At 43.3% G+C, this 22,877-nt stretch overlaps 1 protein-coding gene across 2 annotated transcripts in view; it reads left to right on the plus strand.

The window, feature by feature from the left end:
- The window catches only part of wu:fa25f02 (uncharacterized protein C11orf24), a 151,161-nt gene that overhangs the window by 117,048 nt on the left and 11,236 nt on the right, over nt 1-22,877 (plus strand). The window lies entirely within an intron of this gene.

A 22,877-nucleotide genomic window follows, 5' to 3' on the forward strand; every position in this document is an offset into this window, starting at 1 on the left:
CTTGTTTCACTCTTTCAGAGCGGATGTCGACTTTTTTTTAGCAGGAGGGGTTGAGAGCAGTAAGCAACTTTATAAACGGTGACAAAACCCGCCATTACATTTTAGTTCGACTCTCTTTGCTCGAAGGAAAGTTAGTTTCGTTGGTTTGACCGAGATTCCCATGCGCCTACGGGAGAAGTGAAGAGCAAACCTCTACATCTGGTGAAAGATCGAAGCGAATGCACAAAGCAGATGACTCCGTGGACGACGTTTTGTATATTATTGCTGAATTGGACTCTGACCTGTCGGATTCCGATTCTCATGCAAGTGATCTGGAGATCGAGGTCGAAAACAAAAGTGCGGTACCGGCATTAGCTGATCGATCTCCAGCTAATTGTGGTGCCGAACACGTTTGTGTCGATGAAGACCGCCACTCATAATGACGCAAGCTACAAACCAGGTTGCGTTGCACTATGACCGCGACTGCTGCTCTCCCCGTCACGCCGTCCGTGAGTGTCTCAAGCCACAAGAGACTGTGAACTGGTGGCCACAGCACCCAGCAACTGCATGTTTTGGAAAAAATATTCAGCCCTCAAAGAGTTAATGACTCCTCTCAGGTGCAGCAGCTTGCCTCGTGATTTGTCACTGTCGCTGTGTCCTCTCTGACTTCCTCTAAGTTTGATGACTTGTCCTTGGTTAAGAGTTCTGTAAGACTCTGCCCTCATCTTGTGTCTTGTCACTTTCCTGCTCCGTTGTTCACATGCGTGATGTTCAGATTTGCCAAGCAAACCATTATAGTCCAATTAGGTGATGTGCGAGAGTCACACAGTCTAATCTTTGGGTGAATTTTCCGTGATGATCCCCGAGTTTCTGATTTGCAGTTGACTCTCGCTCTGCAGCATGGAAACACAGCGGCACACAACGACACTTGATGAAGAGCCTCCATTCAGGCCTATTTAACTGAGGAATTCCCAGAGCGTTTGGCAAATACTCAACCAAAGACCCTGAAATATTTGCTTACTGTAAGAAATCCTCTGTGTGAGGCTGTCTGATCCCTGTCAAAGGGCCAGATATGTGGGGAATGTGACGTGCTTTCTTTCATTTGTCAGGGGTTGGGGTAATCGCAGTTAATCTGTGCACTTTTAACATTTTTAAGAGTGTCGCGGCGTCTTTAGAACTCCTCATTAATGGAAAAATTGAAGCACTTAATACTCGCGTTGCTTAAAACCAACATCCAAACAAAGACAACTGCTGATGTGTTTTTCCACGGTCGCTCTGTTGTTTAAGGCATCTGGCTGTGACATTTAAAGCAGCACGGTGTGTTTTCATGTTATTTATTCTTTTCGGGTGTTCTGTTTCCTCCTACAGTCCACTGGCCCTAAATTGATCTGACGCATGTGAGTGTGGGTTTGTAGCTGAATATACAGTACCTATAAAAAGGACTCACCCCTGCAATTTTCAATGTTTTATTATAAACAGACATGGAAGTTATGTGAATTGGCAATCCTAAATTGGCCCTAGTGTGTGATTGGGGTGTGTGTGTGTGTGTTCACCCTGCAATGGACTTGGCACCCTGTCCAGGATTTCTGTGCACATCTGTTCACTAGCAGCTACTGTCACCTTCAAAATAGTCTCCATTCACAGCTACTTGTTTGTGTTTAGTTAGATGACGGTGCCATTGTTGGAAACATACCTGGAATACCCTTGGAGTTACTCTGTCAGCTTACGTTGGACGTCGTAAACGTCTGAAAGCTTTGCCCTTTCATGGTAGTGACAGAAATCACAAGGGGCCAAGTCAGATCAATAGGGTGGATGGTCCAATTGGGGCTGTGGAGTCAAAATCGGAAGCAGTTATTGGGTTACAGAAAGAAAACTTACCAACTCTGACTGTAAATGTAAATTATTATATAAGGTGAAAAATTTCCAATTTCACTTATTCTAATTCAATTCAACTGTTTTCTTCTGGTCTTTTGATAAAAATACAAGTATTTATCCATCCATCCATCCATTATCCACCGCTTATCTGAGGTCGGGTCTTGGGGGCAGCAGCCTAAGCAGGGAAGCCCAGACCTCCCTCTCCCCGGCCACCTCCTCCAGCTCCTCTAGGAGGACCCCGAGGCGTTCCTAGGCCAGCTGGGAGATATAATCACTCCAGCGTGTCCTGAGGAGTCTTCCCCGTGGCCTTCTCCCAGTTGGGCGTGCCCGGAATCCTCCCCAAGGGAGGCATCCAGGGGGCATCTTAACCAGATGCCCGTACCACCTCAACTCACTCCTCTCAATGCGGAGGAGCAGCAACTCTACTCTGAGTCTCTCCCGGATAACTGAACTGCTCATCCTATCTCTAAGGGAAAGTCCAACCACCCTGCGGAGAAAACTCATTTCGGCCGCTTATTACATACTTATTATAAGTATTCAATAAGATAAAAAAGCAACAGCAGCATCACTGCAGCCTTTAAACTCAAACTTTAACACAGGGGCTCTTAACCTGAGGTCCATAGACCCCTAAGGGGTCCATGGATAGGTTTCAGGGGGTCTGTGAGCGTCAGATAAAAATAAACATTTACAGTATATTCACTACACAGCCCAGTACTGGTACAGCGAGCTATGAGTGCTCTGTAGTGACGTGCTGTAAGGTTTATGGCTGGTGAAGCACTGACTCCTTCAGAGTGAGATTTACAAATACACTGACCTAAAGGATTATTAGGACCACCATACTAATACGGTGTTTGACCCCCTTTCGCCTTCAGAACTGCCTTAATTCTACGTGGCATTGATTCAACAAGGTGCTGAAAGCATTCTTTAGAAATGTTGGCCCATATTGATAGGATAGCATCTTGCAGTTGATGGAGATTTGTGGGATGCACATCCAGGGCACGAAGCTCCCGTTCCACCACATCCCAAAGATGCTCTATTGGGTTGAGATCTGGTGACTGTGGGGGCCATTTTAGTACAGTGAACTCATTGTCATGTTCAAGAAACCAATTTGAAATGATTCGAGCTTTGTGACATGGTGCATTATCCTGCTGGAAGTAGCCATCAGAGGATGGGTACATGGTGGTCATGAAGGGATGGACATGGTCAGAAACAATGCTCAGGTAGCCCGTGCCATTTAAACGATGCCCAATTGGCACTAAGGGGCCTAAAGTGTGCCAAGAAAACATCTCCAACACCATTACACCACCACCACCAGCCTGCACAGTGGTAACAAGGCATGATGGATCCATGTTCTCATTCTGTTTATGCCAAATTCTGACTCCACCATTTGAATGTCTCAACAGAAATCGAGACTCATCAGACCAGGCAACATTTTTCAAGTCTTCCACTGTCCAATTTTGGTGAGCTCGTGCAAATTGTAGCCTCTTTTTCCTGTTTGTAGTGGAGATGAGTGGTACCCGGTGGGGTCTTCTGCTGTTGTAGCCCATCCGCCTCAAGGTTGTGCGTGTTGTGGCCTCACAAAAGCTTTGCTTCATACCTCGGTTGTAACGAGTGGTTATTTCAGTCAAAGTTGCTCTTCTATCAGCTTGAATCAGTCGGCCTATTCATTCTCCTCTGACCTCTAGCATCAACAAGGCATTTTCGCCCACAGGACTGCCGCATACTGGATGTTTTTCCCTTTTCACACCATTCTTTGTAAACCCTAGAAATGGTTGTGCGTGAAAATCCCAGTAACTGAGCAGATTGTGAAATACTCAGACCGGCCCGTCTGGCACCAACAACCATGCCACGCTCAGAATTGCTTAAATCACCTTTCTTTGCCATTCTGACATTCAGTTTGGAGTTCAGGAGATTGTCTTGACCAGGACCACACCCCTAAATGCATTGAAGCAACTGCCATGTGATTGGTTGATTAGATAATTGCATTAATAAGAAACTGAACAGGTGTTCCTAATAATCCTTTAGGTGAGTGTATATGAACCCAAAAGAGTCGCTTATTCACTATTCAATTGACAGCATGCATATTGACTACTGGTTATGTTTCATATCTCAGCAGCATTTTTTACACATACATCCGTAAGTACACATTTGGCTAAGAAAGAACGTTAGATTTATAGCGGCAAGAGAGAGCGGAGTGGGCGCATTTGCTCTGCAGCCTTCAAAAGTATTACTTGTAAATGAAGTCCATCTGCCTATGCTTCCCCATGAAAATTTTTTGTAAAAGTCCTCCTTATTTTCCTTTAGTTTTAAAAATGTTAATCTTCCATTTTGGCAGTGAGTCAGAACAAAAAGTAAAAAGAAATGAACCAATGCAGTGCACTTGACTTTCTGATGTCGGTAACTTATTGGTGCTTCTGAGTATAAGAACAGCAGCAACGAGCACCTGTTGGGCTCACATGCGCCCCCATCAGGGCAGCATGGTACTGGCTGCTTCACCTTGTGCCTTTTCATGGTGGTTTTATGTCCGATCAGCAAGAGTAAATTTGTCAAACGCCTTCATTAAAGATATTAGCCAGACTGTGGAAAGTCAGGGTGTATAATAAACGTGTCTGCAAACATTACATTGGCGACATACAGAGAGAGACCGCAACAGGCACGTGCCAATTGCAGGCATCAACCCCGTCAGTGTGTGAGGGAGAGTGCAGGACGAGGTGAGGTGATTTGAACAGGAAATACGCCAATTCAGCGATTTTTGACTATAAAAATGATCAAAATTATTGGAATAATACAGAAAACACATTAATAGCACAGACCAGTGGACACATTTATGCTCTGCCTCCCCTGACTGCACATCCCTGGTGCTCTGATTCCCTTTGCTACTACATACCTTTGTGAATCCGGGTTTTCAGCACTTCCAAATCGATTGGATGTCAAAGATGATATCCATGTCACCTTGTCGAAGACCACCCCACAGTTTCATATTCTTCTTCAAGGCAAATAAGAACACAGTTCTCATTGAAATAAAGTAGATAACGAGGTAGTAGAAAACACAGTAGTAGTAGATTTGTTTTAATTTGCACAAGAGGATTGTATTTCATAATTATAGTGACTGGCCATTACTTTTTGCATAATTTTTATATTGTTTACTTAAAAATTTTAATTTAATAATACTTTGTGAATGTCATATATGTATGAGACGATCAAATCTTGATAAATAAAGTACATTATATTCATTGCATGGAGTTTGCATGTTCTCCCCGTGTCTGCGTGGGTTTCCTGCGGGTACTCCGGTTTCCTCCCACAGTCCATAGACATGCAGGTTAGGTTGTGTGGGTGTGTGTGCGCCCTGTGGTGGGCTGGCACCCTTCCTGGGGTTTGTTTCCTGCCTTGCGCCCTGTGTTGGCTGGGATTGGCTCCAGCAGATTTCTGTGATCCTGTAGTTAGGATATAGTGGGTTGGATGATGAATGGATGGATGGATATTCATTGCATGCAACGTTGTGTTTTTGTGAATATTTCTGGGGAAGGGGGGTCCATAGTTTTCATCAGATTCTTAAAGGGGTCCGTAACACATGCAAGGTTACGAGTCACTGGTTTTAACAAGCTAAGGTACTAAAAAGTAGCCTGATGATTCGCAATGACAGTGATGAAATATCTTGTATGTTGTGTTCTTCCTATCAACATAGTAGATATACAAGTCGTCTAAAAATAAATGTAGGGTTAGAGTTGGAGTTGGTGGTACCATGAATTGAGGGGTTGAAGTCAAAGGTTTTGTGTTCTGACTCCACAGCCCTGCCATCCAATTTGGTCATTGATTTCTTAGCCAGGAAGTCACAATCACTAAACATCATCATCATGGCTTGAGGCACTGTCATGATAGGTGATCCACTTCTGGCATCGTCGTTCACATCCTCACAAGATGCACTCAAAGACGCTCCAACACTCCAGTACTGCATTGTAGCACAGATGACATTACATGGCCGTTCAGAGAATTAAATTGTCGCACCTCGTAAATATTCACCTCTTTCAATATGACTTCCCTGCAGGTAATCCACCTGAAGCTAAGCATGTGGACTCAAAGCTGTCAACTTCCCAACAGTGTTCAGAAGCCATTAAGAAGGCTAACCGAATGTCAGGTTATATAGCGCCTTGATGTGTGGAGTACAAGTCACAGGAGGTTCTGCTCAACCATTATAACACACTGGTGAGGCCTCATCTTGAGTCCTGTGTGCAGTTTTGGTCTCCAGGCTACAAAAAGGACATAACAGCACAAGAAAAGGTCCAGAGAAGAGTGACTAGGCTGATTCCAGGGCTACAGGGGTTCAATTATGAGGAAAGATTAAAAGAGCTGAGCCTTTACAGTTTAAGCAAAAGAAGATTAAGAGGTGACATGATTGAAGTGTTTAAAATCATGAAGGGAATTAGTACAGTGGATCGAGACGGTGACTTTAAAATGTTTAGGTCCAGCCTGTATGTGGATGGGAGCTCAACTAGGAGAATCTTAGGTTGCTGCCAGAAGAGGTGCTAGTGAGACCAGTAATGGGAACACTTACCCTGTGGTCTGTGTGTGGATCCTAATGGCCTGGTGCAGAGTCGGGCACACTGTGCTGAACAAATGGTGCCGTCCTTAAGGCGAGACATAAAAACCGAGTTTCTGACTGTCTGTGGTCATGAATGATCCCTAGGCATCCTTCAGAAAGAGTAGGGTATTACACGATGTCTTGGCTAAATTACCCACATTGACCCCTAATATACCCCTGTCTCTAATTGGCTAATTATCTCTCTCACCCCATCACCAACAAATAGCTAATGTGTGGTGAGTACTCTGGCACCACATTGGTCACAGGAGGTTCCCCGATGTCTAAGTAAAGTGCTCTGAGCAGGTTTAAAAAGCACCATATAAATGTAACTAAATATTATTTTTCTCACAAGTAGCCAAAAGTATTGTGAGGCCTTCCAAAACACCCTGGGAAATGGAGAGAATGTCACCAGCCTGCCCAGAGGGGATACACCAAAATGCAGCCTCACTTCTACTTGAGTGGCTGGTAAAAAATAAAATGCACTTCACTCTCAAAACATAATCTGTAATGCCCCAAAATGCACTCAAAATGCCCCACAAGGGAGAGGATCATTGTCAACCCCTGGCCACAAAAAATCTTTATTAGCAGGATTTTTTGAATAAAAGGGAAAATGCAGCTTTGCCATACTCTTTCCATTTCTTAATGATTGATTCAGTGGCTTGGATATTTTCTTGTCTCCATCCCCTGACTTCTGCCTTTCATGGAGTTGCTTGGCGACTTCTTTTGTGTTCTTTGTGTAGTTTAGGCCACCTTACTGACTCGATGCAAGCTGGCCCCGCCTGACACAATCAATGGAAATCCCGGACAGGTGACCTCCATTCAACTAATGCTGGGACTTCTAAAACTAATGGGCTGCATGCAAACGCCATATTAAAGGGAGTGAATGCTTATACAATCAATTAGTTTGTGTTTTATATATTTGTTAACTTGTAGATTTGGAAATGAAAGAGTCTTTTTCTGGTGATCACTGTCAAAAAAGTCCAGCGTGATTTTGTGTTGTAGAACAGAGTTTCTTAGCTCTTTTAGGGCTGATTATTTTTTTTTTCTTCCTTTTGTTCAAAGGTGAATATTTTTCTAAAAAACTCAGTTTTCTAAAAAGCACACAAAGTGACGGTTTCACACATAAATCAACATAAAATACTTATTTATGACAAATGTCAATCTATTTTCTGTTCCAGGAGCCCCTACAATAGGCATATTCACATGTTTATTACATATGTGTTTGTCCCATCACTCATAAGCCGAAAGGCACTTTCTGGTTAAAAAAAAAAAAATGGCTTGAAGTAGTCGAGTGGCTGCTAATCTGCAGTTTCTACCTGCAGGCTGCCTCGTTTGGTGAAGTCCAGTTGCCAGTTTGTCTCCCATAGATTGATGCCTGCGTAGTTCTTTCAGGTCGAACGTTTTTATTGGCGCATCAGCTGCACGAGCGTGTCCAGCACTTCAGTCAGCTGATGCAGTCACCTGACTTCCGTTATCGATCTCCAGATCACTTGTATCAAGTCGGAGTTCGATACATCAGAGTCCAATTCAGTAATAATACGCAAAAAATAAAGAAATAAATAATATGCATTTGTTTCTCTCTTGCCCGATGATGATGCCATTCTAGACGTTGCTTACTCTATGCTACTCCCACACACGCAGAGTTTCAACGCCAAGTCAACGAGTCTAACAGTCCTCCGAGCAAAGAGGGTCTGCCTATAACGTAACGGTGAGTTTTATCAGCATTTACAGCTTTCTTTCACCCTCTGCCCCTGATATCCATCCTCACCCCCTTGTGTCGACAAAAGTCAACATCCGCACTAAAAGAGGTCTTTTTTTTTTTTTTTTTTTGATCATGACCCAGTCTTGCCCTTCTGAGATTCTTCATGACGATCATACAGAATGGGGGCGGAGATTCATGGATGATCTTTAGCGACGTTTGGGATCAGGTATCATGCCTTGGAGATTCATGGACAATTATTAGAGCGGTGGGGTATCCCCCTTGAAAACTGCCACTGAATGTCAAAGTTATTGGGGGGTGGGTGGATAAATATCATCGAGGAAGGTCATCATAGCAATATTAACCCAGTTCACAAGCCATACGCAACCTATTCACATTGAATACAACAGCGACTCGCATCCCACCAGCGACCCTTAGTTTTACAAACTCTGTTGTAGAACAATAAGGATGAAAAACTTCCAAGGGGGTGAAGATTTTTTTAAAGGCACTTGTGACAGTAAGCAAAGGACAAGTTAATGGAGGATTGGGGTCATGGCAGATACCCTGTTTATGTAGGATGAAAAGCAGACAGCATAAATATTCCATTTCCATGTGGCAGAACATCGGGTTTGCGTGAGTGTACTTTGGTGATATCCTGGTGCTGCAGACATACAAAATGGTGCTCCAGATCTCTGACCTGGATAACCAGGCTATAAAATCGGTAAATGGATGGATATTTCCCGTCTTTCTCCCCAGTTCCACGCTTTGTCCATCTTTCCTCATAACTCTGAGTCAGTTTTCTGAACTACAGCACTGTTTGGTCCTCTTTTGTAATAATTGGGTCCGCATCCTAGGAGTGTCACTAAGGCCAAGGTCTGCCTGTGCTTGCACTCCATGCCCTTAGATGTTAATGCTGGCGCCCTGTTGGTCTGTTTGACTGCTTCAGTATGCTGATCTGGTGTGAATGATGATGATGATGATGATGAGGATGAGTCTGCGTTTTTTCAGTTGATGCACTCGCTTTTTGTTCCCGTCTCCAATATTTTTCTTTCCTACATGTGTAACTTATTTACATCCGTCCTCATGATGCATATCTGCCTCACACTAATTCCTTCCAGAGTCGTCTCTGTTTATTCAGATGCCTCCAAGGCAGACCTAACAATGCAGTGAATTTAGTGTCATCTATAAATTAAACTGCGGCAACCAATTTGGGACCACCGGAAGGAGACTTGGAGAAGATAAGAAGTGTTTTTGTAACTTTCCAGCTCCGGTTTATTTTTGCTTATCAGTTGAGGAGCTGTTTTGGGGCTTTACATTTGACTTCACCATGAGTCTCTCTGAGCCACTATAGCGGTGCCTTCTTGGTCAGACTAAAATAACATCATTCTGGTTCTTTCCTCATTTTCCAATATGAAATGTTTTGTGTTTCTATTCTCCTCTTCCTTCTCTCATCTTTGATTAAATATCTCTCCACTGCCTGACGATCCTTTTGGCTTGCTTGAATCTAAAGGTAGAGTGTCTGTCCAATCTGATGTTCTTCAGGAGAGCAGAGGCTCCCTCAACACTGATAAATAAATATACAGCATTACTTTGTGTTATCTGAGGAAATTATAGACCTTTAAGTGTCTTCTTAGTACCTTTGGTAACATCTGTGGCGATCTAAAAGTAATAGCACTGCAACTTGGACATGCCAATAACTCGGATGTGGGCAGCCTTGATTAAAAGTATCATTGCTTCTTCGTTGTGGTAATGAGCCTGTCAGTCCCTCACTAGTTATAAGACCAGTGTAACTCAACGTACAGTGCATCCAGAAAGTATTCACAGCGCTTCATCACTTTTTCCACATTTTGTTATGTTACAGCCTTATTCCAAAATGGATTCAATTCATTTTTTTCCTCAGAATTCTACACACAACACCCCATAATGACAACATGAAAAAAGTTTACTTGAGGTTTATTATTATTTTTATTAAAAATAAAAAAAAACTGAGAAATCCCATGTCCATAAGTATTCACAGCCTTTGCGCAATACTTTGTTGATGCACCTTTGGCACCAATTCCAGCCTCAAGTCTTTTTGAATCTGATGCCACAAGCTTGGCACACCTATCCTTGGCCAGTTTCGCCCATTCCTCTTTGCAGCTCCTCTCAAGCTCCAGCAGGTTGGATGTGAAGTGTCGGTGCACAGCCATTTTAAGATCTCTCCAGAGATGTTCAATCGGATTCAAGTCTGGGCCACTCAAGGACATTCACAGAGTTGTCCTGAAGCCACTCCTTTGATATCTTGGCCGTGTGCTTAGGGTCGTTGTCCTGCTGAAAGATGAACCGTCGCCCCAGTCTGAGGTCAAGAGCGCTCTGGAGCAGGTTTTCATCCAGGATGTCTCTGTACATTGCTGCAGTCATCTTTCCCTTTATCCTGACTAGTCTCCCAGTTCCATCCCCACAGCATGATGCTGCCACCACCATGCTTCACTGTAGGGATGGTATTGGCCTGGTGATGAGCGGTGCCTGGTTTCCTCCAAACGTGACGCCTGGCATTCACACCAAAGAGTTCAATCTTTGTCTCATCAGACCAGAGAATTTTGTTTCTCATGGTCTGAGAGTCCTTCAGGTGCCTTTTGGCAAACTCCAGGTGGGCTGCCATGTGCCTTTTACTAAGGAGTGGCTTCTGTCTGGCCACTCTACCATACAGGCCTGATTGGTGGATTGCTGCAGAGATGGTTGTCCTTCTGGAAGGTTCTCCTCTCTCTACAGAGGACCTCTGGAGCTCTGACAGAGTGACCATCGGGTTCTTGGTCACCTCCCTGACTAAGGCCCTTCTCCCCCGATCGCTCAGTTTAGATGGCCGGCCAGCTCTAGGAAGAGTCCTGGTGGTTTCGAACTTCTTCCACTTCTTCTTGCTCATTGGGACTTTCAAAGCAGCAGAAATTTTTCTGTAACCTTCCCCAGATTTGTGCCTTGAGACAATCCTGTCCCAGAGGTCTACAGACAATTCCTTTGACTTCATGCTTGGTTTGTGCTCTTACATGAACTGTCAACTGTGGGACCTTCTATAGACAGGTGTGTGCCTTTCCAAATCACGTCCAGTCAACTGAATTTACCACAGGTGGACTCCAATGAAGCTGCAGAAACATCTCAAGGATGATCAGGGGAAACAGGATGCACCTGAGCTCAATTTGGAGCTTCATGGCAAAGGCTGGGAATACTTATGTACATGGGATTTCTCAGTTTTTTTATTTTTAATAAATTTGCAAAAATTTTTAAACAAATATTTTAATTTTGCTCCAGCAGGACTGTGCTGTGTGACGCCAGCTGCTGGGCATACGCAGGTCCAGGAAAGGCCTACTGGACTTCATATATGTCCAGTCAAAACAATACGATACAATTTTTTTATTTGTAAAGCCCAAAATCACACACAAAAGTGCTGCAATGATCTTTAATAGGCCCTGCCTCTTGACAGCCCCCCAGCCTCGACTGTCTAAGAAGAACAGGAAAAAAACCCTTGTAGGGAAAGAATGGAAGAAACCTCCGGAAAGGCAGTTCAAAGAGAGGCCCCTTTCTAGGTAGTTAGGCGTGCAGTGGGTGTCAAAAAGGAGGGGTCAATACAACACAATACACAGAACAGAACAAATCCTCAATACAGTATAAAATGAAAATTTTAGAAGTATGGAGTAGAATTTAACAGTAGATGATATCACACAACATAAAAACATGAGCATCACCATCGCCACCCGCCAAGTGAGTATGAATTGTTAGTTTAATGCATACATTATTTCAGTGAAGGGATCCTGAGTTAAACTTGCAGAGTTGTGTAGCGAAGCACACAATCGGAACGTTCAAACATCAGCCGCGATTGGAGGAAGGGAGCAGCATGAAGCAGGATTGGACAACAGTAACACACCATAGTGTAAAAGGCACTTCCTGCCCGCAGTGGTCGTCTTTCTTCCTTTTGACCAAGTAGTGGGAGCTAGTTGGTGACATTGCAGAGCATTCCATTGTGTAATACAGGTAAAATTCCGTTAAAATGAAATTTTCATTACAATGAAGTATTTGTATGGTCCCGACAGTTTCCCCATATGACACGAATGTTTGTTTTCAACATTTGAAAAACATTCACTGGAATTTAACTCATTGTCACCCTCCCATAGAAATGGCAGACATGAAAAAACAACAGTTCATATTAGAAAATCTTTACATTTTTTGCGTCTCTCAATTCTGGCAAAAAGAAAAAAGAAGTTGCCAGTGAATTCAGAATTTCGCCGTGGACTCTGTCAACTTTCTTGAAAGACTAAGCAAATAAAGAAGAAAAATCTCGGGTTGCAAACGTATGTGAACTGCTGCATTTGAAGACGATGAAAAAGTTGTTTTTATGTGGTTCCGTGATGTTCATTCAAGAAACATTCTTATTAATGCAGCACTCATTTAAGAAAAGGTAAGGTTCTCTTGGGACCTCCCTCAACTGGACAACAAGCCGGAGAGCGTCCCGAAGTGCGATCACCGGGTCTGTGGAAGACTGTTTATCCATTGCCGGGCCAACGTGGCTCGCCACAGAAACAAACAGAAAAGAACTCGATGGGTGATGCAAGGAACATTGAAAATGCAAGGCACAGTATAACTTGGCCACAACCCTACCTGACTGCTATGTCTGTGTATAGGAGAACGGCAGATCCCGCTACAATAAATAACCCTGCTATTCCCATTTCAAGCTGAATAAAGCTGGCAAGGCAGAAGTACTAAGACTTGGCTTTGTGTTCTGTGGCGCTTCACTGCACTGCTGTGAGCCTGATGTTGCCCTGCCCCGGCAATGAACAAACAGTCTTCCACAGATTCGGCAATCGCACTTTGGGACACACTTCAGCGTGACGTTCAGAAACCTCACAATATGAAGAAGAAGAAAAGGATGATTCATCTTCTGACTGATAACTGTGCTGCACACAACATGCTTCCACATTTCGATAATGTTCACGTTGAATTCCTCCCACCTAATTACACACAGTGCTTCAGCCATTGGATTTGGCCATCAGTCACACCCTGAAAGTGTATCATCGCAAGGAAATGCTGAGAAACGTTCTCATCAGCATAACTTTTAGACAGGAGGAGATTTAAATGAACAATAAAGAAGCTATTGAAATGATTGCAAACGCCTGGGCACAAGTTAAAGAAAGCACTATAGTGACAAAAACGGAATGTCATTACTACGAAATGTTCATTACAACGAAATATTTTATAGGTCCCTGGCAGTTCATTGTAGCGGAATCTTACCTGTAGTTGCTAACCGCTTGTGTCTATTTTTTGGTGGAGGTATTTATATTGATTGGGCTTTGGTGCACTTTTTATTCTTTTTTTGAATAAAAACTTGATTCTTTTTCTCGTACATATTGTTGTGGATTCTTTTTTGGGACTGAATTGTTTCATGTTTGAAGGGATTTCTTAAACATGAATATCAATAGAGGAAGACTGCCATCCATAGTGTGTGTGTGTGTTTTTCCTTTTGATTTGGGGACATTTTTGGGCTGTGTTACAAAGCCCACTTGCCACTTGTTTTCCCTGCACCTGTAAATAAACGTCATCTTTGTGTTGAAAGCTAATATTTTTAGCGGTGGTTCTTTGACTTAAATCTCTCCTGCTTAAATCTCTATGGCAGCATGCATTGTGTAGTTTGGTGTCCACATTCTTACTACACAGGGTGTCATATCTCTAAGCAGAAAGTCTGTGGCACATTAACCACTTCTCAACCCAAAAGGACCTCTGTCACCCATAAACTAATGGGGCTTGAATCTTAATCTCAATCTTAATTGAAAGCTTATGTCCCAAAGGTATCACGTCCTAGTGAGCTGAATGGCTTCCAGCCTGTTGCTCTGACGTCACATCTGATGAAGACCATGGAGCGGCTGCTGCTTCACCACCTGAGTCCACAGGTCCGCCACGCCCTCGACCCTCTGCACTTCGCATACCAGGAGAAGGTGAGAGCGGAGGATGCCATCATCTAAATACTACACCGATCCCTCTCCCACCTGGACAGAGGCAGTGGTGCTGTAAGAATTATGTTTCTGGACTTCTCTAGCGCCTTCAACACCATCCAACCTCTGCTCCTTAGGGACAAGCTGACAGAGATGGGAGTAGATTTATACCTGGTGACATGGATCGTGGACTATCTTACAGACAGACCTCAGTACGTGCGTCTTGGGAACTGCAGGTCTGACACGGTGGTCAGCAGCACAGGAGCGCCGCAGGGGACTGGACTTTCTCCGGTCCTGTGCAGGTCCTGTGTCCGGTCCTCTATGTATTACTGTGATCGAACCTGTTAAAGAAGTTGTTCATTTGGTTTGCTCTCTCCACGTCTGTCTCAGTGGTGTACCCCGCTTCGAGCTGCAGCCAGTGATAATTTTCATCCCATCCCACACTTCCTTCATGCTGTTGTTCTGCAACTTCTGCTCCAGCTTTCTCCTGTACTGCTCTTTCGCCACCCTGAGCAGGACTCGGAGTTCCTTCTGCATGCACTTGAGCTCATGCTTATCACCACCTTTAAAAGATTAATAAAGTATCTGTCTGTCTATCTATCTATCTACACACCTACCTACACACAAACATAAAAATAACACATCTAATAAACACGTTCGGTACTTGAGCTAGCGCTCAACAAGAACATGGGCTGAGCAGGTGCTCTAATGGGATGTTATCCAGGCAGTGAGACAAGACTGTGAGTTTGTAGAAGATGATGAGTCTAAATGGAGACATCCAGGCTTTCTGCAGACATCTGAAGAACTAAAGACCTTGGTTAGCCCTGGAATCTTGTTATTACCAAAGAATGGATTTGTCCTGAGTGACCACAGCAAATCCACATAATTGAAAATTGGATGGCAGTTAATAAGAGAGTTAGGCAGTCGAATTGTAATTCCCACTGCAGTAAACAAATTCTCCGGCTGGGAATACCTCCAATCTGCAGACATGCAGTGTATACTCAAGACAGAGAGTTCAGAGACGGGCCAGGATGTCAGGAATGCTGCAGCATTAAACGGGGAAAGTTGCCAAGAAACATGGACATCATAATTTGGATCTTTCACAATATTGTGTGAACCTCACGACTTTAATTCTTTATCACTTTCACGTCTTCTGACGACATTTGAGAGAAGTAAAATTCTGAGCGTGACAGAATTCTGTCTGGATGCTGCACATGTCTTGCCAAACTGGGCATTTCATAGTCAGGCAGAGAGATGGTCAGTCCTTAAAGTGGTTCTGAAGAAAATACATTTTTGCAAAATCAATATACAGTGGGTTCAGAAAATATCCAGACTACTGTAACGGCCGACCCAAATGTCCAGAATGGCAGCTACACCACCAAGACCCGTGGCCTGGCAAACTGAGGGATTGTTAGACCAGACTAGCGCTACTTCTTCCAAATCACTTAGCCCCCCAATCGATGAAACAAGCAAAAAGGCAAATGGTATGTAGAATAATAATGTAAGAGCCATTTGCTAGTTACATAAGATACATAAATGCTTTACTAAATGTTAGTGCATAATCTATGGGAGGTTCCTATAACCCCCAGAAGTTGAATTGAATTGGTATATTCTAACTATTTCTAGCTTATCTGACCAAACATTATTCTCAATTAGTGATCAGCCTTGCCATATGTAAGGTGTAGAGGGCACATGCCTTTAAACCGCACCTTTGGTACCTTGTGTGCATGTTTTGTGTGCCAAGTAACATGTAAGACAAAGCACTTAATTGAAAGTGCTGCGCTGTACGTTTTAATGCATACAGAAGAAGAAGCTAAGAATCTTTAAGTATAGAAACAACTAAAGTTTTACAAGTGGAGATACTTTTTTTTGTCATTTATTCTATGTGTGTAACAACTTTTTTCTTTATTTATGTGTGGATTGTTTGCTTTGAATTTTTACTAAATATTTTAAAACAAAATTTGGTCTGAGAGATTTCTTTCGGCACGCGTTTTACCCGTGCTTGAACTTGCCTTACACTTCTGCAGCTACAAATAAGGTGAATATATACAGTAGAACCTTGGTTCACGACCATAATTTGTTCCAAAACTCTGGTCGTAAACCGATTTGGTCATGAACCGAAGCAATTTCCCCCCGTAGGATTGTATGTAAATACAATTATGCCGTTCCAGACCATACAAACTGTATGTAAATATATATATTTTTTTAAAGTTTTTAAGCACAAATATAGTTAATTAAACCATAGAATGCACAGCGTAATAGTAAACTAAATGTAAAAACATTGAATAACACTGAGAAAACCTTGAACAACAGAGAAAACTAACACTGCAATAGTTCGCGCTATAGCGCTACCAAATGCTTGCTAAAAGCACTTTTTTTAATGAGTTTTAAGCACAGGGAAAAAAATGAACATTTGAAAAAAATCCATAATTTAATGAACCACCAAGATAAAATAACATTGCAACAATGCACGCTACGAACCGATTGCTGGAAACAGAAGTGAAAACAAAATCAAGCCCAGTGCATTCTTTAACTGCCTTCCTACCTTAATGCGTCCAGCTCTCTTGCTGCCTGTGTGTCTGTCTGTCTCTCTCCCGCGCTGCCTGTGTGTGTGCGTCTGTCTCTCTCGCGCTGCCTGTGTGTGTGCGCGTCTCTCTCTCGCACTGCCTGTGTGTGTGTGTGCCGCGCTCTCTCGCGCTGCCTGTGTGTGTGCGTCTGTCTCTCTCTCGCGCTGCCTGTGTGTGTGCGTCTGTCTCTCTCGCGCTGCCTGTGTGTGTGCGCGTCTGTCTCTCTCGAACTGCCTGTGTGTGTGTCTCTCTCTCGCGCTGCCTGTGTGTGTGCGTCTGTCTCTCTCGCACAGCCTGTGTGTGTGTGTGTCGCGCTCTCTCGCTTTCTCTCTCTCTCTTGCTTGCTGCACAGGAAATGCAAAGGGAGAGACTGAACATGTACAAACCTAAAGGGAAACTGGCTTGTTCGTATACCGAGTGTGTGTTCGTGAACCGAGGCAAAAGTTTGGCTAACTTTTTGGTTGTAAACCGAGTTGTACATGTACCGAGACGTTCGTGAACCGAGGTTCCACTGTATTAATAAAAAGAAATGAAATAAACTCCAAATGATATACATTTCACCAGCCCCAACATAACACACAACCCCAAAAGTGAAGAGTGGTATGTAATAATAATAAGGTGCAGCAATAAATATACAATACAAACACTCCCTTGTCCCCTACACTGAAAAAGATTAAACGGAAGATGATTAATGAGAGCAAACCTTCCACGGTAGTTAGCACACGAGTGAAATGGTTGTTTACTCCTTCCCTAAATCACCGTGCTGTCCTCGGCGTGTCGGTATGGTCCAGAACCCCGGGGTTTGAGTAGCTGTGGTGATGTAGTTGGATGTCTGGCTTCGAAAGCAGTAAGCGAGAAAAGTCTATAAATTCTGTATCAACGTTCCTTCTTTGGTGAAGTGTCAGGGTTGTAACTGTTGTTTTGTTTTGTTCTTTCGTCCTCTTGTTTATATAGAAATGACCCAGATGGAATTGATGAGTGGACAGAGATAATTACCTCGAGGGGTCACAGTTTCCAGCGCTCTCCTTCCCCCTATGTTATCAAATGGAAAACATTTGAACGGACACAACTGACTGTTTAAACAGGACAACGCTATAAAAGACTCAACCCTTAAGATAGCCCCGTTCATGTAGCACCACTACAACTTTACTTTTGCATACTTTGTTGTGTTGAACTCTACATTAGGTTTAATTTTAAATGGATAAGTTTGCCGTTTTTGCCCTTAAATGTGGTAAAACTATGCAAGTGATAAAATGATGTGTGAGATGAAGGCCTTGGAAGCTTCGTTTGAATCTTCTAAAGTAAATGATTGTGATTATGGTAGAGTACACAGGCCTAGATTTAAATATGCAGAATTTGGATGGCCGGAGGACTCCTTTATAAATCCTGACGCTTATGAGGGAACTTGCGTATCCATATTTAAAATCTCTTTTTGTGTGTACACAACTTCACACACAAATGACAGGATTTATCAACAACAACATTTATTTCATTAGCATAGTTTCATACAATTGATGAAGCTCAAAGTGCTTTACATGATGAAGAAAGTGAAAAAAGATAAAATAAATAAGAATTAAAATTAGGGAACACTAATTAACATAGAATAAATGTAGGGTCTGATGGCCAGGGAGGACAGAAAAAACAAAAAAACTCCAGACAGCTGGAGGAAAAAAATAAAATCTGCAGGGGTTTCGAGGTCACAAGACCTCCCAGCCCCTCTAGGCATTCTACCTAACATAAATGATCTCCTCCAGTCCTCATTGTATTCAGGGTTCACATGGAAGAACTTGATGATGACGGTCATGTGGACTTCTGGCCTATAATCCATCAATGTAGGGACATCACGGTTCTTTGATCAGGTGGTGGTGGCACAGATCGGCCACTGCAGAAAACCGGAAAAACAATAGAAGAGAAAGTAAGGGTTAGTACAGATTACGAAGCCAACAGGAATAATAATAATAATATAATAAAACATTTTATTTATACAAGGCGCCTTTCTAAGCACTCAAGGACACCGAACAAACAATGGGGCAGTCGTTGTGGTGCACCAGGAGGAACCAGCATAGGGTCTGACAATGGGTCCAAGGATTTCATCCCGATACCTAATGGCAGTCAAGGTGCCGTTGTCTAGTCTGAAGAGGTCTGTGCGTCCCTCCGTGGATATGCCTCCCCAGACTGACCATCACTGACCCCCCACCAAACCAGTCATGCTGAACGATGTTACAGGCAGCATAACGTTCTCCACGGCTTCTCCAGACCCTTTCACGTCTGTCACATGTGCTCAGGGTGAACCGAAAAGCACAGAGTGCCTGCTAATGGTGGACCTGCCAATTCTGGTATTCTATGGCAAATGCCAATCGAGCTCCTCGTGCCCACTAGAGGACATTGTCGGGCCCTCAGGCCACCCTAATGAAGTCTGTTTCTGATTGTTTGGTCAGAGACATTCACACCAGGGACCTGTCTGCCTGCTGGAGGTCATTTTGTAGGCTCTGCCAGTGCTCATCCAGTTGCCCAAAGGAGCAGATACCGGTGGGTCCTGCTGATAAGTTAAGGACCCTCTGCCACCCTGTCCAGCTCTCCAAGATTAACTGTCTGTCTCCTGGAATCTCCTCCAAGCCCTTGAGACTGTGCTGGGAGACACAGTAAACCTTCTGGCAATGCCATGTGGTATTGATGTGCTAATATCTATGGCAAATGCCAATCGAGCTCCACAGTGCCCACTAGAGGACGTCGGGCCCTTGGGCCACCCACATGAAGTCTGTTTCTGATTGTTTGGTCAGAGACATTCACACCAGTGGCCGGCCTGCTGGAGGTCATTTTGTAGGCACTGCCAGTGCTCATCTAGTTGCCCAAAGGAGCAGATACTGGTGGGTCCTGCTGATGGGGTTAAGGACCTTCTACAAGGGGCCCTGTCCAGCTCTCCTGGATTAACTGCCTGTCTGTCTCCTGGAATCTCCTCCATGCCCTTGAGACTGTGCTGGGAGACACAGCAAACCTTCTGGCAAAGTCATGTGATATTGATGTGCCATCCTGGAGAAGTTGGACTACCTGTGCCAGCTCTGTAGGGTCCAGGTATGGCCTCATGCTACCAGTAGTGACACTGACCGTAGACAAATGGAAAACGAGTGACAAAACAGATGAGGAGGGAAAAATGTCAGTGGCCTCCCTCCACCTGTTAACCCATTCATTTCTGTTTTTGGGGTCGTCTCATTGTTGCCCCCCCAGTGCACCAAAGCAGCTGAAACTGATGAACAAGCCCCTCTGCTACTTAACTGACCACATCAATAGCCCAGAAGTTACATTGACTTGATGCTATACTCGGATTACAGAGTGTGCCTTTAATTTTTTTGAGCAGTATACTTCAATCGTGTTGATTGTTTCTTAAAACTAAATTCTTCATTTGTGCGCTACCGTTGTTGAACCAACATGAAATTCATCTCAGTGGCCCGTGTATTTCATTTGCTTTCCACTAATACAGCCTGCTCATGATATGTTAGTCTGTCGTGTATATTTTATTCCTACCTATTATTGAGAATGACATCTGAACGCTTTGAAATCGCTGCAGGTTTCTGTTTTGTGCAGCACCTCCTGACTTACCGGTAGGAGAAAAACTCCCGCAACTGAGTGTGTAAGATTGTCTTCTGGGGAGTCTGGGAAAGGCATCAGGACAGGTAGCCTCGATTACCTGGAATATGTAATGCCAAAATTGCTACCATTGAACACTTTTTTTTTTTTTGAGGTTCCACCTATTTTTGGCCATCTATACCCGAAAAACCTTCATTTTTAGGCTATTTTGGACCAGATTTTGTGCAGGGTATTATGCCCTTATGATGGTGAGGAAACTAAGAGGTGTCCTCAGCAAAAATGATCAGAAGAAATTGAATTTTGGCTTGATTGTATGGAATGTTATTTGCTTCAAATTAAAATCGATAAAAATATATATTTTAAAAAAAAAAATGTGCAGGTGACATCAAGTAACCTCAGGGGTTCACTCCCAAAACGAGATACAAGGGGTCAAAGTTACCACTTTTCACAAAGTAATACAGGGGATTGATTATGTAGTCATTTGAAGTGTTTTGAGGCTACTGATCATAAATGTGATCATATTTTTGATATTTGATTCTGTTACTGTTGGTCCCATTCCTCTAAAACTCACACACCCAGAAAGTTTAAAAACCGCAAATTTCAAACATAAGCACGTGGGGTATCATTTATGACTATTTCAATGTCAGTGATTACGAATAAGAGGTTATTTTACTGTTGCGTATTAATTTTGGGTTCTTAAGGCTCGTTTATACTTCACGCACGCATCATGGCTGCCACACGTTTCCAGCATTCATTTGACATGTCCTCAGAAATGAACGCGATGCATGCACGAGTTTTAGTACCAGCCAAAGGTCTGGGGGTGCAGTGTGGTAAAAGTTGGAATGTGACGTCAGAGTCTCTATTTACTATCTACATGTGACAGAAAGCCTCTCGTGGATCCTACGGGATCGGTGTGCGCGGTTCGATGTGGTGAAGCAAAATGCCGACATACTGATGCATCGTGGTGCTCTTATATTTAAGCGTCGCATATTCCAAAACGTAATGACACGATACGTTTTAAAAGTCTCACATACCGTCTTCTGTGCCGTCTTTTTTTTGCAACACAATGTACAGCGCTGTATTTGAGCCACTGAGAAAAAATATTAAGGACATGGTGAAAAGGTGTAGTTTGGGATTTCCAGATTAAAGCTGAAATGTCCACTTTAACCTCGTAGTTTACTTTATCGTTAAAGCAGACCATCGTAAACGTCATCCCAGTTATTAATCGCTACAAACTTCTGGGGCTTCTTCCTGACTTGCCGTCAGCGGCAAACATCACCACACAGAACACATTACATTTCTGAACTCTGCACGTTTAGAATCCTTAGATTTATACTTGATGTCACTTTCATGATGAAATGCATTAAAGTACAGTGGTACCCCGGTGTACGTCCTTAATCTGTTCCAAATCCTTGGACTTGTACCAAACAGGACGTACACCAAATGAATTTTTCCCATAAGAAATAAAGGGAAAATGATTAATCCGTTCCCATGAAAAAAAATCCTATTGTTATTGGCATATTATAGATTGGTGGGGTTGTATAAAATAATTTAAACACTGCTTAATACTAAAATACATAAATACAAAAACAATTAGATGAAATAAGTGAAAATTTAACCTCACTTTTTAATAACGATTTTGATTTTCACAATCGTAGATACCGTCGTTCTCGGCATACAGCATGCAGCAGGCAAGTCCTGGATACGCATAATCAATTCAAATTTACACGAAAAAACACAAAAAAACACAAAATCACGTGAAAATTCACAGAGAGTTATAGCGCGGGTTGTTCATAGAATGCTAGCAACTGGCGTACTGACGCTCGTGGGCAGTCGTGGCTTTGTCTCGAGAGAGGTAAACGAGGGTAGCGCGCGGTGTTCTAGCACACGAGTCGTATTCCAAACAAAGCTCGTACACCAAACAAACTTTTTCGCGTCCAAACAGGATGTATGCCAAGTTGGACTTATTCCGAAGCAGACGTATACCAAGGTACCACTGTATGTATGTTATATTTTACAGATAAATCGTTAATTTTGTTTAAATAATGAATACTGTTATCAATTATACACATGGGGGGTGGCACGGTGGCGGAGGGGTGGCATTGCTGTATCGCAGGGAGTCACGTCGCTGGTATTCCCTACCTGGAGTCGGCGTGTTTTCCTGCTGGGTTTCCTTACAAAGATATGCAGATTTGGTGATGCTAAAATGACACTCGTGTGTGTGTGTGTGTGTGTGTGTGTGTGTGTGTGTGCATGTTGTATTCACCTTGCAATGAGCTGATGCCCGTCCAGGGATTGTTTCTGCCTCGTGCCCAATGCTAGCTGGAATGGACACATCCCTGGACTGACGGATTTAATCATTAAACATCCTTTTCAGAGATATTGCAGTAAGGTGTCATCGGAATTTAATGGCAGTTCCAGGCAATTCACAAAGCCGAACCTGCTCTCACCATGATGATATCTCGCACTGCCACCTGGTGGATTCTTCCAGATTTACATGAGCAGTAAAATGCTTGCGAAGCAGAAGCGTCCGCTGGAGCATGTGTCGTGTCACATGAAGTATAAACCTGACCTTAGAGTCTGCTGTGACCGGTGGACAGACTGTGAGAGAGCCAACAAGAATAGTTGGGGCATCA

This window comes from Polypterus senegalus, chromosome 1, assembly GCF_016835505.1.
Source record: "Polypterus senegalus isolate Bchr_013 chromosome 1, ASM1683550v1, whole genome shotgun sequence".
Lineage (NCBI taxonomy): Eukaryota > Metazoa > Chordata > Cladistia > Polypteriformes > Polypteridae > Polypterus > Polypterus senegalus.